The following is a 16,691-nucleotide window of genomic DNA, read 5'->3' on the forward strand; positions in this document are numbered from 1 at the left end:
GGTACCTACATGTGTATAGAAAAAAAAAACTGCTACTCTTTTGTCTCCTTCGTCACCAAAAAGGTTCGTACATCAACCTACAACATACTGGCTGTATAACCAAAAACAAATTCCTATAAAGAAGAAATGTCAAAGCAAATTCTAAATTTAAACATTTAAACTAAGCTGAGTAATAGTCCAAGGCATTGTTTTGTGTAGAGGATTAGAATATAAGGTCGTGAGTATAAACGATCTGACCTCGTGCCGTTCTGAACAACTCTTAGCATTGAAATACAGGCGAAGTTTCGAATTCATTGAAATCCATATTTTCATTTCGAAGTTATAGAACTTGTGATTCTTATGTAAGAATACTCTAGTACTCTACATTTTTAGCATTGATAATAGTTCTTATAAGTACTTTAATTTGAACATTATTGTTATGGACATAACGTTGATATTTGTAAAACAGCTACCTAGTTAAAAGGTACACCAACGTAAAAGCTTCCTAAAGCCGTAAATACCTCTCACAAAAGACCTATAAAAACCTTTTCATACAAAACTTCTTACACGCTTCACTACTAATACAAGTCCTACACAAAATACTAGGTAAGGGTACTCATAGATATTCCAAGAACGGTTACCTAAACTACAAATATAAACTAGATATAGCTACACAAAGTTATTCAAGAGAAACTTATCGAATAGTATTCGCAGGAGTACATTTCGCACGTCTGGATCTAAAGAGGGTTAAGTCAAGAATTGAGTTTTTTGAGTTATTGATACCATCAAATTCCATACATCGACCAACAACAGATAGAAAAATTCGTCCTAGCTGCGTAAAAAATCCTTTTTTCTATACAGAGCACCTTTGCTTTTAAACATATTTTTTATACAGAGCACTTCTACAACGCACAGGGTCGAAGGAATCAGTTTTTCGTCTTTTCTGAAAAAAAATTTTTACATACCCCTCTTTACATCTAAGCGTGCAATACACGTATATCTATTACAAACTGTCGATAGGGATGTTCTCAGCTCGAATCAAAGGGTATTGATACAGTTGTCGATAAATTAGTAACGAGTATTAATTAACTGTTCCCGGAATATCAGTAGTTATTTTCAGTCTGTAAGTAAATGTCTGAAGCTTTTTGCTGGTTGGAAAGCAAACTGGAAGGTAAGATTTTTTTCAATTTAGAAATGAAATTAACTAACAGTTGTTTAATGGTTCCTAGCATGGAAGAGGATTTATTATATTCTTATACAGGGCAAGGTAAATATTTTTTATTGTTTTTACTTTTTGTTTTTCAGTTCAGTTCGTCTTATGACTTACTTGTAAAATGTGATATTGTGTTTATTCTTTAAAGCTAAAAATAGTACTTCGTACATTTTGGAAAACACATTACAAGGAAAATGTCTTCGAAAATAACAAAATATCATATGAATAAATTCTCTCCAATATCACGCGGTAATCGAACTACGTGAACAAGTGAGGCGGAAAATAAACCTCATTATGATAAACAAATAACATCAGTATTATAAACCCGCTTATTACGTACACAAGTATGTACATAAACTCTGATTTTCTTCCAAAGTTCTTTTAAGTGTTCAAATAAAATATCCAGATTCACATTTTACAATCCAATCACGCTACTTTACTAGTATTTTATTACTCTATCCAACCATTTTTAGGATCCCTCTGACCTTATATTATGCAAAATCGAAATTTTACTACCCACTCAAGAATTATCCAATAAAATCGAAGCCATACTGTTTACGCTTGCATAATATTACTAAGTCACGTATATAAGACAGTTGTGTAGTCAAGACCCATTTATTGTTCAAAGCAAATAAAAAGAAACGGAGCAAAATGTACTAGAACAAGTGAAAACCGACTTGACAGCTCCCGACATTTTAACGAAAATAAAACTTAAGTGGAAAGCAATAACGTTCCTTTTCAATCGAGCGCGTGAATGTCGGTTGTAACGTTATAAATGGTGAGAGTTATTAGGGTTTAATTCAGGAGCTAGCAGTAAATTCTGAATGTGCTTGAATGTATAACATACTACACAATTAAATATGTTGTTGCTCTGAGCTTTCAGGTTTCTGGGAAACTAGGTACCTATAACTATTTGTAGAATTGTATAATCTTATTACATTTATAGTTGTGTGTATCAGACTTGTGGGATTACGTGTATGTGAGTATGTGTGTGTGTTCATATCAGTGTTGGTATTGATGTATGTTTATTTATATGGAAGCCGCGACGCTGTATTCCTTTGTCTCTATATTTAGAGCCTGAAGTGCCCCGGGTCGGTTGCATTTCGTTGAAGCGTTAAAAGTTTAAAAATAAATAATGTTAAATGAGTTGTTAATAATTCACAGCCAGTGAAAATGTACTGTTGATTAAAAAGTAATTTACTACTTTATAAATATGAGCTTAAAGAAAATTATGTTTTTTAAACGAGAAAATAATTATGCTTCTGAAACGAATCCTTTGTTACTTTGTTACGCAACAGAACAACACAAAGCATACCTACACATTAACAGTAACACAAATCCTAAACAAATACAATAAGCAAACAACATAAAGCGCTCATAAAACGTAATATATTAGAATGATACGTTCGCTCATAGCTAATAACGGAGTCAGATATCGTCGGCCGATCCAATCGAACAACTGTCAAAACTGTGATTGTTGCCCGTCACGACGAACATCCGACAATCGATCCACACACCTATAAGCACAGCCTGCAGACTACGCCATTTTGAAGTGCTTATTTCCATTATAACATTGTACTAACTACACTGAAATGTTCTACAAAAGTTCGCGTTTTGCTTCGTGAAGTCCACAACTTTCAACTCAACAGAATACACCAACTCCCCAATTGGCATTACGCGAAAACAACATTTATTACAAGCGGGTACAGATTGAATTAGCCCGCGGTAGAATTCCGCTTACAACTTTGCGCAAATACGCCAAGTTCAAGTTATCTGAAAAGTTATTTAACAAAGTTTCATAGCTTTCTTGGGTTGCGTGCGAGATTGGGCTCTAAGCGGAGGAGATTAAGTTAATTATCGTTTGGAGGTTGAGTGGGACGTGAGACCTTTCGGAACCGAGAGCCATCTGCGTTATCCCATCGAGAGCCGTGACTGTAGAAAGATTTTCCTTCTACAATGGACTGAGACTGGGACCGGTCGCAGAAATGACTTTGTAATAGCGTCCTCAATAAAACGACCCAATATCGCGGGCTTTTATTTTATTTATGAGATAGTTGGACAGGACTTTCGTTACTAAATAAATGTTTACATAAAGGATAAAAGGAATACATAATACGTAAATAGATCAGTAGGAAGTGAGTAAACAAATTCTAGTGATTTATTCACAAGCTGTATAGTAAGTACAAGTTGGTAGTACAAGCGAGCTAACAAGTTTAGTTAATAGTTCCGAGGTTGTGTTAAACTTGCGGCTATTGTGGAACGTTTGAAACTGTACCTCTATGATTTTATAATCTCTCGAAGTTTTAATGAGCTCAATTTAGTCTTCAAAAGCTAATACATATGGAAGTTAGTATGCTACGAATCAGTTCTATTCAAATAGTGTATTTGATCGTCTAACGACTACAAATGCAACGAAACTGCGTTATTAAAGATTTTAGTATAAGCCTGTTTCTTTTTAAGACAGACAGTCTTCGTTCAATAAAATATTGGTATCAATAAATTACAGATGTTATTGACCTCATCAAACCTCATTACAAAGTTGTATCTATCTTAAATATGATTTTTAAAATCTCCTCTTCTAAGAATATCTACAGCGCGGTGCGGTACAGTTCCAAGAAAATTAATTCGTTTGATGTAGAAAGAAAATTATTTATTTGTTGTTTTATTTATGCCTCATTGTAGCAATGTTAAGACATTTCCTCGTCTAAGGCTCTCTGTTTCCTTCTCTGTCGAGTATTGTTATCTTAAATCACAGGACCGTATGAATAATAATATATTTCACTCGAATAATATCTCTCGACTACGTTTGTATCACAATACGGACTACAAACATGATAGAAATACTCTAATCTCACACAAAATCACGAGTATGGCACAGTTACGAATGATACTCCACTCTATATAAGTAGTTATAGTAACTCGTAAACACTTTTTGAGCAAAACTTTTCACTGACACAACTTTTCTACCGGTCATATAAAGTAGTAAAACAAAGTTTAGTAGTTATCACCTGTCACAGATCGCGTGCCTGATCCATAGGCAAGGTCACAACACAGCTCCGAGCGTCCTCCTCTCCGTTGCCAGAAGTAAACACAAATTACAAGAGCATCCAAGGTACGTCACTCGAGTTACACTTCAAAACAATATCTCAAATGAACACAAACACTCGTATCCAGGCTCCACACAGTCACAATAACACTAGAACTACACCTCCGAGTCAGAATACGGTCTTTCGTCTTTCAGCATAACCTCAAAACATCTTACTGACACTCCGCGGCCCACAGGAATTAATAAAAAGTTTCTTTATAAAACAAGTGGGTTGTGAGCATGTTCCAAAATGGCGGAACTTTGCGTTAACTTCGGAACGTAGAGCGACGTGAAGTTGTAGGGTGCGCGACGCGTGCCGCCAGCGGTACAGTTGCGCAGCAAACACCAACTTTTCTCATTGTAAGTTACATATAAAACTTGTATACACTTCTTTTGGCACACGCAAATACTCGAATAGGTCATAAAAAGTAATTTGGAGTACATGGCTATTTACAAAAGTAGTTTTAATCGCGTTTTTGAAGAGTTAAAAAGTGGCATAACCTCGTAGCGCTTCGGAACTGCACCGCGAGCCTCGTAGCCGACAGGGGTTCGGTCGGGGAAAATCAATAACTTACGGCCGACTCTCTCCGCCGCTCTCCGCGTTTAATCATACACTTTGTGAGCAAAACATTAAAACTTGTCCGTTTGTTTGTCGGAGGCGGATCGTTGTTCGCAGTGGAGCGGGGGGAGGAGCTGAGCGAGCGGAGCGATCAGCGGGAGCGGTCGGCGGCGACGGGCCCCGGCACCCGACTTAGCCACTTCGCGGAGTTTACTTGCGACAAAGTTTTGCGAGGTGTTCTTACAAAGAAGTACGGTTATGTACTGCAATGTGAGGAAGATTGGCGTTTCCCCGCTCCCTGCGCGGGCTGCCACAACTTTGCTGCATTGTTATCGGTGGCCAAGTTCAAATTAAAAGTTTCTTCACAAGTTTGCTGTGGCCATATTGGACTTGCGCACACTAGTAATAAATTACTTTTTTACTGTAGCCAAACACTTTTCGAAGATAACGAGTTTCTTACAGTGGGTCAGTGTAACTAGAGTTTTCAACTGTATGTGTTCTACACGAATGTTGTGTTTGGTGAGTCACCCGATGTGAATTGTTTCCTCATTTACATAACTTTTGTGTTCGGTAGGGGTGATCGCTGCATAATATATGCAAATGTGAATAAGCACTTTTTTACAGTGGGTGAAACATTAAACATATTAATTACAGCCCCTGTTATTAAGAGTTATAAGCACTATACATATTTGATCTATAAAAATGTTTTCAAATATTAACATTTTTAATTGCACAACAGCTAGTTACTCTTTGAAACACTAAAACTCATTATCAATACAAAGCGAGCCCTTTAAAACGCTCCCAGGAAAAACAAATAAGTCGTTACTTAAGTCAAAAGTCACCGGACCACTTTAGCAAACACCCACTAGAGTGATTTAATTCCGTAAGTAGTGTAAACAAGTTTTGTCCTAAGACGAGACCCCACACACCCCCGACACTCCTTTTATACGAATTATCCATAGAATTGTGGACAAACAAATCTGCGAACCACTCACACTTGACCTTCCGCGTCCCCTTCAATGTTGTGACAATCAACTGAGCTGATGCGAACAAATACAAATTCAAAGGTCTTAATAAATTGGATCGGTGCGTCGGCCGACCGGTTGGCCAACTAATCCGGGTTGGACGGGAGTTGAGGAGCTCGACTTCATAGCACAATTCCCGGGGTGGAGTATTAACAAGTATTTTACGAGATAAATAAGTTAGCTTGAGATACTGTTGATGTTTGTTGCGAATTCAAGCTATGTTATATAATTTAGACATCATTTTACTTAAGATGTACGCTTTTGATGGTTGTAGATTTGCGAGTTAATTTATTAGCTAGTATTAGCTTCGGGGTATTTCACTCTATTAAGTTATTTTTCTAAAGAAATATACGCCTTTTCATACAAATATCAGATATCATACGAAGTTCGGTGATCTAGTTTCCAGGTATTACAATTTACTAATAATTAACTGCGGACTAAAAAGCTAATTAAGTAGGTAATCAAACTTCTTAAACATTATCCTTATGTATTTAAAATTGGCCAAAGCCTTGAGTTAAAAAATGGCTAATAATAAACGTGGGCATTTGGTTATTTTCCTTTCTTCCCTCAAGTTCGCAAGCAGTATAAAAATAGATTACTCTTTGTGAAGGGATTTACTTAACCTATAAGGTCGGCAGGAATCTTATGCATTGAAGAAAAATACTAGCAATATTTATGAAATTACAAAAGATGAAACATTGTGACGTATTATTAAAATAATGAGCTAGCGGATTCTCGCGGTTCACTAGTTTCGCGAAACTTTCTGCTACCCAATAAAAAACTACTATTTACCAAGATTCACAATACCGCTCTACCTAAATTTTACTTTAGTTAGATTTAACACTTTTCCCGAATGCCAACATCACTACTTTTACGTTACGGTTCAGACATTATTCAGTTTACATCTTATATATAAAATTCTCGTGTCACAATGTTAGTCACCTTAACTCCGAAACGTATTCACAGATTTTTACCAAATTGCATACGTATATTCAGTAGGTCTGCGAATCGGCTACTGTCTATTTTTTATACCCCTAAGTGATAAGTTTTACCTAGAAATAATTTAAATGGCAAAACAACGTTTGCCTGGTCAGCTAGTATTATATAATACTCATGTTAGTACCTAAAGATGTGAGAAATTACACGATTTTAAATACATTTACACACACACACACAATGGTAATTATTTGCTTTTGTTTCAGTCGGCCATTGTTTAAGTTCCGCTTGGCTATTATGATGCCGAGTGATGTATGAAATATTGTAGCTGTAATGTGCCACGATATGGGGAAAAGGAAAAATGGTGTGTTTAATTGTTCGTTTATAATTATGGTGTTATTTGTTGGGACGTTTTGTTATTTGATTTTTTGGTAATGGTAAGTACTTGGAGTGGAATGCCTTGTCCTGTAGGTATCCATTAAATATCGAATAAATAAATTACTTCTCTTTTTTTGGCTTATATAAAAACTATTTTAATAATATCTTTATCTTTAAATGGGACAGTAATACTTACATATTTTGTATAATTCATTATTTCCGTACATCATTATAAAAATATACTTATTTAAATTGTATATTTGCAGCTAGTATGACTTATCTAAAACCATAGTAGAAAAAGATGTTAACTTAGAAACTAAAAATTACTTTAATACAACCCTAATACAAGCTGCTCATCAAACTAACCATCTTTATAACAATGACAAAGTCAGAAACTAATACAATATTATTTAACCTATTCCTCACGGTTGTGGAGTCACCTGACTAGCCCTCCGCCCACTGCCTCGGGTACCTAATTTACTTCGCTCAGATACGTACCGAAGCCTTGAAAATTTTCCGTCAGCACTCGCAGGGTTATAATATCGTAAGTTATGTAAATAGAAGTTTTATCTTGATAAAAGTGATAGTGGAAGTTTTTTCTTTTCCTTTTTTTTTGAAAATGTGAAAAGTACCTATATGAAAAAGTTGAAGGAATGTAGAACGTAGTGTTCTTTCACTATTTATAGAAACTATAGTTGATGGATTAGTCCAGATTAAAAATAAGGCTGCAGAAAAGTCAATTAAGTTAAAAAATATAATGGTAAAAATTCAATCTTTCGTCGTTTCTCTGGCTGTTTGTCCACAAAAGACTCAAAAACCACGTCACAAAGGCAATACAGTTTTCACCAATAGGTACATAGATAAATTCATGAGGAAACTATGTTGATACCCCAACGCAGACGCACTAGAAAAAATTGTCAAGAGCCACATACAATTCAGTACAAATATACATGTCGCAGCCGCTTAGTTTAAATAACCATTCAATCAACCAGCTAACTTTTTGAATGAACAACTCAATTCCCACACACCCGTGTTTCCCTCCGTATCCATTCAATGCAATTTTCAAAACTACAACAAAATGACGCTTAGCCAACTGGTTAAATCAGCACTACAACTAGGCTAGCTGTTTGATTGAACGATTGTTTTATCCAGTTGGCTGCGAAATACATACATATGTACAATTGTACATCTAATGGTGAAATCGCTTCCTTAACTAGTGTAGTCACCCGCTAACTTCGGTCAGGTAATTCATACTGAAGATGATAAGTACCTGAAGCCTTGTAAAACCAGCGGCCAGATTGCTTTCGATTCACTCCCGTAATTTAATTTGTCAAGTATTTTATTACTAAGGAAGTGTTTTTTTATTTTCTTAGCAATTTCAATTTCTGGTGTGAGTTAAATATCTTGGATTGATTTTTCTCTTTCCCCAACACATTACTTTTCAAATGAGGATTTTTTGTTCTGAAATTATCTTTATGTAAATATTACTGCAAATCTATGCTTCTATTCACATGTTATAAAGAGGAAACACTTATTTTGTTTGTTTCTTTGTACCATAAAGGCTCCGAAACTACTAAGCCGATTTCAAAATTCACATAGGCTATATTTTTTCTCGTTGCGGGTAGTCGTTCCCACGGGACACAGGTAAACCCAGCTGTTTGCATAAAAGTGTAAAAAATAGTACACAATATCTATGCTTTAAACTGAGCGTGCTACCAATTTCAGTTATATTCAATCTAAATGAAATTATTTCTAAACCAGTGAAAATGATCGTTTCTAAATAGGCATCGGCAGTCGCCACTGCATTATTAAGCAGACATCAGCAATACGGTTAGAAACTAATTGAAGCCACTTGTAGCCAAACGGCTATAATTAATTATATCTCCTATCTACACTAATCGTGATTTCTAATGGAAAATGTAATGAAGTGGTATCGTTGTTTCCATTATGAAGGCAGAAGTTACAGCGGAAAAAAATTGTAAGCTTAAAGGTCAAATATATTGTGTAGGTAGTTATTATTTATTTTCTCTATTGATTTATTTTCTGATATTGTTTTACACTATATAGATTTATTTATAGTCCATATAGTCTAGCTAGACCATACAGTCTTGACTCTGGAGCCTGTAATATGACATAGGCTGTTTTTTTACAGGCTGAAAGAGATGTTCCCTTGGGACGCGTTTTGCAAAGAATATTTCCAGTAGTTTCTAAGATTACGACCTACATAAAGACTCATGAAGTAAGAAGCATGTAGGTAGGTGCAGACTTATAAACTTTTTGTGTGACAGTTATTTCTATACTTTCTTTTCATCAGGAAAAAACTACAATTACTTATGATAAAGTATTTAAGCATAATGTGAAAAAAATAAAAAGATGTTTTGATCGCATCACTGCCCATTTCTAAGTTAACTGAATAATTGAGTAAGAAATACAAATTTTGATACAGTGATCCCGAATAAGTTACAAAATAATATCAGTAGTAAATAATTTTAGATAGAATATTTATTGATTCCTATTAAGCAGGTTACGACTATTTCTTAAGGTCTAGTCGAGGCTGAATAAAGTCTTCGGCGCGTGCCAAATGTTAAGTAAAATGGAATGGAGCTTATTATTTTTCCGCCAAGTCGGCTGTAAGTAAATTATATTTATTGTAGTCTATTATTGCAAAGCTATTATATAAATAGGTACTTCTATAATAGTGTATTTCTTTCTTTTTCTGTTGGCTTTTAAAGCTGAAGACAATAGATAATTTTCGCAGTTCCAAGTAAGATTATTTGAACGAAAATTAGTTGTTTTATTCAGATTAGAGTATCCGCACACTGAAAACTTTTAGTCGGTTGATAGTTTGTTTTGGCATATATAAATATGAAGATGGAATGTTAGTGCGCACATTACAAATAAATTGATCAGGTATTTAGCCGGTATCAGACTAACTGAAAACTTAGATTGGAATCATGATTATGTAAACAAAAATGCCATCTATTTGGTCAACTGTTACTGTTAAAGTAATCGTTTTTTTTTCTAAAATCCGTACCTTAACCACTTGAAATATTCTGTATAGTAGAATAAATAACAACATCGGAAAGTTTAACAACTATTCTATCTATAGAATACCAAAAATAACCAGTAACGCGTGGGATTAGGTAGCACCTAGCTATGTGTAAAATATTCACATAGTGTATCGTATCAAATAACGTTATTGAAACCAACTTAGTTTATACGTGGTCTATTAATAGGTGTGTATACTTATGTATTATTATTTTGACTTAATACTTTTATATAAGTTGAGGTTACATGGAGCGCTTGCTGACCTTCTCAACGCAGTTCCCTGGTCAATCCGATACCTCTTGGTAAGGCAGCTCTACCTACCGTCTTCTACCCCTAACGTCTTCTAAAGCTGTTCAAATGATAGCCGAGATCCACTAATTTAACACGCCTTCCGAAACTCGTAGGGACTCGTTATAACAATGACCCATCCACGGACTGACCTCGCCAAGCGTTGCTTAACCTTATTATCTAATAATCTATATGTCGCAGGGATATGATAAAAACGGGGATTTTATCAATTCCCTAAGCGATTTGATCAAATCACGGAGGATGTTAAAATAACAACACGATTTTATCTTTTCCCTAAACAAATCTAGTGAATTGAACAAATCCCTAAACTGGTTCAGTGTAATGACAAAAATAATTTTGCTTTGATATTTTAAAGGTTTATTGGGTAAGATATACCTACATAATTAAATAATTATGATAATCAGGTGTGTGCAATACAAGGAAATATTGATATAAAAAATCACCATTACTCAAAACAATTTTTTTTTTGAAAAAATGAACAAATTTTCTTTAAAAAATATTTTAGTTGCGAATGATGTGCCTATTTGTAATAATCAGTTATTAAAACATGTAGCTGATTTGTGGCATCGTGAATTACATGAAACATTATTTTTCTTACAGGCACGTCTATTCGTTTTGCATCGTGCGTGACAGACACCTACGCTTTGCCTAGTGTTTGCAAGCGCGACACAAATAAGAACTGACATGTTCTTTGTCATTTCACTGAACCAGTTTAGGGATTTGTTCAATTCACTAGATTTGTTTAGGGAAAAGATAAAATCGTGTTGTTATTTTAACATCCTCCGTGATTTGATCAAATCGCTTAGGGAATTGATCAAATCCCCGTTTTTATCATATCCCTGCGACACTGGCAGTAGTTACCACGGGACGCGGGTGAAACCACGGGAAAACGGCTAGTTATAGATATAACAAACTAATGACAATACTATCAAGTAATCTGGTATGTTCGTATTTTCTTCCAACCTGTTGCGACTGTCTAGGTCGAGGTCAGTTGGTGGTCACACGTTACCAACGCTTACGTACGTAATCTATAGATACTAAAGCCTATTACGGCATGGACAAATAGAGTAAAAGATTATTCAATATCAAGGTTTTGATGACTTAGAATTTGGTTAAGTACTTATTTATTTTTAACTGCTATGTATTCTTGCGCTAGGAAAAGGTCAAAACGAGAACAGAAAATGAATCTGTCTACCAGCTAAAAATAAACAATTCTGAAATTATAAATGGACAAAGCGATTCCTCCGGTTTAAACCCCATCCCAAGAGATTTACTTCCAAATAAAATATAGTTTATGATATTCACAAATAACGTAGCTTTCTGTTGGAAACAGAGCTTTCAAAATCGGTTCAGTTTCAAAACCAGTGATTAACACCCCGTTACAACGTCACAAACTCACATACCTCTTTTTAGTATCGTTAGTACGTATAGAATTATTGTTTTAAAATAAACTCCTACTTGACATTCATAACCAGGTAAACATATTCACACACAAACTACTTACTTAAGAAACATTCAAACCAACATTTCATATAGCATCTATATACAGGGTTACTGGTAAGTAGACCGCATCCTTTCAGGAGGTGATAGTATAGGTCAATACGGACAAATTTGACCCTGGGATACACTGGGCAAAAGTTAACCCGTTTCAAGATAATCGAATTTCAAGATCAGTCGTCTAGGTACACGTATAAATTTTCATTATTCGTCAAAAGTCTCGTTTTTGTGGATTTTTGTGTGTTTTTGGATAGAAGATGAATCATTTCATAATAACAAACCATAAAACTGTACAAATCACAGAGGAAATTATAGCGAACACCAATTACTTTTTTAGTAGATATTTTCTCAAAAATATTACTCTTCGTTTTTTTGTGCAGAATACTTAAAAAACATCTACATTTATCTAGCTATCCAAAAAGCCACAAAACACACAAAAATCCGCAAAAACGAGACTTTTAACTAATAATAAAAATGTATACGTGTACCTAGACGACTTGTAAAGAAAAGATCTTAAAATTCGATTATCTTGAAACGGGTTAACTTTTGCCCAGTGTATCCCAGGGTCAAATTTGTCCGTATTGACCAGTACTATCACCTCCTGAAAGGATGCGGTCTACTTACCAGTAACCCTGTATATTCCCGGAACACCACAAATTCCACAAAACAACATCTCATGAATATTTTAGATCGGAACATGTTTCTCGGTACTCTATTAATACGCATTCACCGATTCTGCTGAAGAGGAATCAATAACTAAGCTGCTTTCGTGGCCAATAACAAGTATTCGGAAAGAATATTATTTCCCTCTTTACTTTACTTATTGAAGTTTGTGAAAAACGGGTCAAAAGAATCGCGACGTTCGCGATTTGTCTGTACAACTATAATACTGATGTTAAAATGGGTAAGTTTTAAGGTTGTATGTATGTGGGTTGGTATGTTTGTAGCTCATACTAAAACTACTGCACGGATTTTGATGAAGCCTTGCTAATATAGCTCATACAGCATGCGCGAAGTGGTTCTGCCGGGATGCGAGTGAAACCGCGGGCTTAGTTATATACTCGCAGGTAAACTATACAATACAGCCGTTTAAAATATGTTATTTTAATTTAAAAAAACCTACATCTCGAAGGATCAATAAAGATATGACAATTATGATAAAATGGTCCTTTGATACAAATAAGACTGCTCTGAAAAGAAGGACATGTAGGTAGTCCAAAGAGAAAGATATAAAGTATTCTTACATAGCATGATACTCAGTAATTCAGGTAGAGTCTACAAAGTTTTATTAATAGTGTAAGTACCCAGTAAACCCTACAAACCGATTTTACCCGCTGAATAAAATATAGGCTCATCCATCTAATCTCAAAACAGACTTTTTATTCGATTTATTAGTTTTAGTAGGTGACTTTATATAAGGATAAAAGTGTATTCTATTCTTAACTTAGGTAGTTATAGGAATATATAAAATTAATACTCTTTGAATATTTACTGAAGTGCATCAAATAGTGAATAATTCTACTTATTAAACTCTATTTAATATCAAGTTAACACAAGCCTATTATTTTATAAATACTTCTTCTTACTACCCTGTTCCCAAGTCATTTGGGGTCGACGCAATATGTATTTTTCTTCCATTTCTCTGTCAGACGTCATACTAACATTCACTCCCTTCTGCTTCATATCCTCTTTCAGGCAATCAAAGCGTCAAAGTGTAATAAGATAATTCACATTACCATTGTTTATTCATGAAATTATTTATTTATTAATACTCTACCGCTCCCCCTCACCTATTTGACAACTGACAATCTTAACCCTTTCACTGACCGTGTTCCATTATTTCACCTAATTTAAATTATATTCTTAAAATGTTAATTAATTATGTAACACAGGGGCTGGGACTTACCCCATGGAAATAGAATCCATTTGGAAAATAATTTTATTTTTGGCTAATAAGCCCTTCATTAATGCGTCTAGGAAATGGCGAAAAAAACCGTCTGCCTCTTTTTATATATCTACCTTTTGGGTTATTATTATTGACCTTTTATTTGTATCCTGGTTTTCAAAGGTTAAGGTGAAATATATTTAAAGAATTATTTTTACGGGAAAACGTGCGGAAAACGGTTTATTTGATAAACCGTTACCACCGCTTAGGGATGGCACTTATGTAACATGATATTATTAAGTATCTTGAATATATTTAGCAACTGTTTTTGTATATACTTAAATATGTACACCCATAAATATAAAATTGATAGTTTTAACTGTTTAAATTTATATTACAATAATTGGTACTTTGGCCAACTTGATTTTTATGGATAAGTAAAAGATTGTAGTGCCTATCTATTTAAAATATGTACTATCATTTTTTAAAAATAATGAAACTCAAACATAAATTTACAGTCTGTAAACTAATCTCTTTCCTTGCCTGTACTCTGAACGACAACACATTTCTAGGAAGATGAACTTTCGCTTTACATTCCCGACTGTCGACTGTCGACTGTCGAGCCGTATATTTCAATTTGATCTAACACGTTTTCCCTGGAACGATGTTGAGGAATCTTATAAAGGTTGAATTGCGTTAAATAAATTAAGATAAAATGCTTACGGGCTAAAATTACCTACTAAGTTTGTGTGTCAGATTCCGAGTATCTATAATGTTAATTTTGTTATATCATCACGCGTATCTAATTAAACCAATTAAATTGATAGATTTATAATGTGAAAATCATGTAATATATAACGTAATGATGGGTTAATTTGAAAAAGATACCTCGTATGCTAGCGAAATTTCCATGCTTCACACTCTCTATTCTTCGATGAAAACCGCATGAAAACCTATTCATGAGTTTTTGAGTTTATCGTTTACATTAGGCGGTAAGAAGGAAGAAGTTATAGAACAGCAGTAATAGTAGTATTTTGATAACATAATGCACATTAAATTCTTAGTATTAAAAACTAAAAATCAATAAGCTTACAATTCTGTTTTTATTTAAGTTTCTTTCATGCAGTTCTTCAACACTTATTAAACGGTTTTAGTAATAGACGTGCTGTGTTTACTGCAGTAAAGCGACAATCGTGCTCTTATTGGAACAACGGGCGATTTAATATGAAAGCATTTTAGTTCTGTTTATATTTCTCTCTTTCACTTTTATTCTGTTTTACAGAAATGTTTGAAATAAAACGCCTTCACTGCGAAGTTTGAAAGCAAATTGTTTACTTTGTACTGTTTCTTTCTTTGTCATAGTGTAGGAATACAGAAGGGAACCAGATTGTTCGAGAACTTTAAAGAAATATGTAAGTATGTTATACTACGTCAAGAATCATAAGATAAACTCAACCTGTTAAGGTTATTACGCCTCTCAAATAAAAATGATATGCATGATACGTGGACAGACGACCTTATAAAGGTCATCGGAAGACGCCGGATGCAGGTCGCCTCCAACACGTATCTGTGGAGATATAAGGGAGAGGCTTATGTTCAGCGGTGGACGTCCTATGGCTGAGATGATGATGATGAACAGAATTTAGAGATATGAAACCGAATTTGTTTTCACAAAAGATTTGATAAGAAAAAACTATCACAAAATAGACCAATACTGACATTATACTCGATCTTACAATAAATAGGGTTTACACAAGTACCTACATGACGAAAATAAATTGAGGACGAAGAGGTAGAAGGACCTTAGATCCGGAGACTTTTATTTGAGTACCTTAGTAGCTTTATCCGGAATAAAACCTTTTTCTGGGTTCTCTTAACCTTATGTAAGCTGTACTCGAACGGTATCTTGTAAAATTTTACTTTAGGGGAAAAATTGTTCGAACCCTGAACCCTTAACTACCTGCAGTCCGTACAAGAATTAAAGGATAGATATTAAGAATCACTTCGGAAAGGTATTAATAGTTCTTAAAATTATTTATTTTGTAACTAAAAACCGTAGAAATTGGTCAACTTGGTAGCGTAGAAAAATTTAGCATTCAGTCCAACACCAAAGCTTAGATAAAGACAAAACTATTTCTTGGGTTTCGAGTAGGTAGATCTATCAAACAAATGAACTCTTAAAACGTAAGGACCATACCTCTACCGTGTCTAAGCACCAGAATAAGCATCTACCAATCTATCCAAATCACAGAGTCTATAAAGTACTTAACTTCAAAAGTTCCCCGTCCATGTGCAAATATGTTCGGCTCACATCGGTGTATTAAGGTGTTTATCATAGCTAGCTACCAGTCACAGTCCGTCGGAATCTATTAAGAGGCTTACGCGATGCAGCCGGGAAGACGAGGGTCGTATCTACGTCTCGTATGAATTATGGACGCTGCTTACACCGTAGTGCAACGCGACGTATGATACAAGTTAGGACAATGTAAGTAAAGAAATGTTGGCAGAATATTGTAGACACATTAAGGCTTAAAGTTATTTAATATTTAAGAGGTTTATATAATGCACAGCATTTCTCTTTGCCCTTACTTCTCTTGCCTCATTTCATTTTTAAGTCAATGAGTTTAAGAAAAGCTGATGGAAATATGGATTAAACAAAGGTGAGATGGCAAAAGAAATGTATAATAATTCAGACTCCTTACATCTATTGTTTTACACCGTTCTGGTTTTCCTTGTGAGTGATAAAAACCATAACAGACTAAACTAATTTAGGTAAT

The 16,691-nt window shown here is 34.6% G+C and overlaps 1 long non-coding RNA gene across 2 annotated transcripts in view; it reads right to left on the reverse strand.

The window, feature by feature from the left end:
• Window positions 1–5,507, reverse strand: part of LOC135117347 (uncharacterized) — a 115,722-nt gene extending 110,215 nt beyond the window's left edge. Inside the window, exon 1 of one of the 2 annotated variants that reach the window (XR_010276828.1) lies at window positions 4,201–5,507. This is a non-coding gene — a long non-coding RNA (uncharacterized LOC135117347). The remainder of the gene's footprint in view (window positions 1–4,200) is intronic. The other variant, XR_010276829.1, reaches the window with a different exon arrangement.
• Window positions 5,508–16,691: the final 11,184 nt, after the last annotated feature.

Source organism: Helicoverpa armigera, chromosome 9 (assembly GCF_030705265.1).
Source record: "Helicoverpa armigera isolate CAAS_96S chromosome 9, ASM3070526v1, whole genome shotgun sequence".
NCBI lineage: Eukaryota > Metazoa > Arthropoda > Insecta > Lepidoptera > Noctuidae > Helicoverpa > Helicoverpa armigera.